Source organism: Oncorhynchus mykiss, chromosome 12 (genome assembly GCF_013265735.2).
Source record: "Oncorhynchus mykiss isolate Arlee chromosome 12, USDA_OmykA_1.1, whole genome shotgun sequence".
NCBI lineage: Eukaryota > Metazoa > Chordata > Actinopteri > Salmoniformes > Salmonidae > Oncorhynchus > Oncorhynchus mykiss.
Window position 1 is genome coordinate 66,262,490 of NC_048576.1, and position 1,811 is coordinate 66,264,300.

Genomic DNA, 1,811 nt, shown 5'->3' on the forward strand with positions numbered 1-1,811 from the left:
ATGTGTGCTCACTTTGGACCCCACTGTCCACCTCCTACCGTGTGAGGGAGCAGGAGAGAGAGGGGCCTGGGTAGGAATTATGGGTGGGGTGGAGATGGGAGAGGAGATGGGCCTGGGTAGGTACAGTGAATAAGGAGGTAATGTGAGGTAGGCCTGGTTATACACGGGAATGGGTGGGGGTGGGTAAGGATTGTGAATGGGGGAAGATGGGAGGGGCCTGGGTATAGACCAGGGAGTGTTTATGGGGGGTTAAGGGCTGTGGATGGGGGAGGTGGGGTTGTTTCAAGCCGTATGGGGTGTTCCAGCTGTATCGGATCAGTAGCTGGACTGTAAACTATCTCCTTCGAAAGAGCCCGACGCCTTTGAAATGCTCCAGACCTGGGCGTAGCAGATTCTACGACTCTCTCTCTCTCGCTCGCTCTCTCTCTCTCTCTCTCTCTCTCTCTTTCTCTCTCAATCTCTGTCTTGCTCTCTCTCCCTTTCAATCCCTCCTTCTCTCTCTCTTTGTCCCCCTCCTGTCTCTTTCTCTCTCCTTTTCCCCCACCATCTTTTCTTTCTGTCTTACTCTCCGTCTCTTCCTTTATTCATCCTGTTGCGCTGGCTAGACTCCATTGACAGATTTACAGCTTTGGGGTCAGAGTATTACTACAGCAGCGTATAAATCTTGTTCCGCCCCCTTTCTGTGATCCCCTCACCTCCACTACCCCCACCCCACCCTACCCTCAGCGCATAACTTAACAAAAATACCCCCCCCCCCCCCCCCCCCCCCCCCCCCCTCCAGCCCTTCTCAGCCCCCCCAAGCCCTTTCATGTCCAAAGCTACCAGCCATGAGAGATGGGGAGGTGGTGTCTTCAAATGTTTGTGCATGTGTACGTGTGTGTGTCTGTGCTCGTTTGTGTCTTCCCTCGTGTGTCTGTTTATGGTTCCAGGGGAAAGAATGCGGGACATTGTTCCTTGTTCACAAAGATCCGCCGATTCAGTTTTCAATCACATTGTTTTGGACTTGATACTCCCCTATCCTCCCCCAAATCCCTCTCACCGATCTGCATGTTTGTATCTCACTGTGGGTCTCCCTTTTTACCACAGCCAGATGGAGAAGGCTGGGAATCGGCTCTATTTCAAAGGCTTGTCATCCCTCCTACTCTCTGTCTCCACGTCTCTCTCTCTCTCTCTTTACCATCCCACTCTATTTTTTTCTCATTTCATACAATCCTGTCTGTTGATGTTGCCTCTGTAGAACTCTCTCTGTAGAATTTTTTCTGTAGAACTCTCTCTGTGGAACTCTCTCTGTAGAACTCTCTTTGTGGAACTCTCTCTGTAGAACTCTCTCTGTAGAACTCTCTCTGTGGAACTCTCTCTGTGGAACTCTCTCTGTAGAACTCTCTCTGTGGAACTCTCTCTGTAGAACTCTTTCTGTAGAACTCTCTCTGTAGAACTCTCTCTGTGGAACTCTCTCTGTGGAACTCTCTCTGTGGAACTCTCTCTGTAGAACTCTCTCTGTAGAACTCTCTCTGTAGAATCCAGGTTGGGTTAAAAAAGGTACAAGCTCTCACAAACAGGGCAGAGAGGAACAGGGAAACATAGGGAGAAAGACAGAGAAAAAGGCAGAGAGATGCATGATGCGCACACACACACACACACACACACACACACACACACACACACACACACACACACACAGCATGTAGGATCGATGCGTTGTATTGATTGTGCGTGGTGTTGACAGACTCTCTGTCAGGCCTTGCCTACTCAGATCAATCCTGGCCTACAGTGGGCTGGCCCAGGTTAAGCACTGCTATCCAGGACCACTA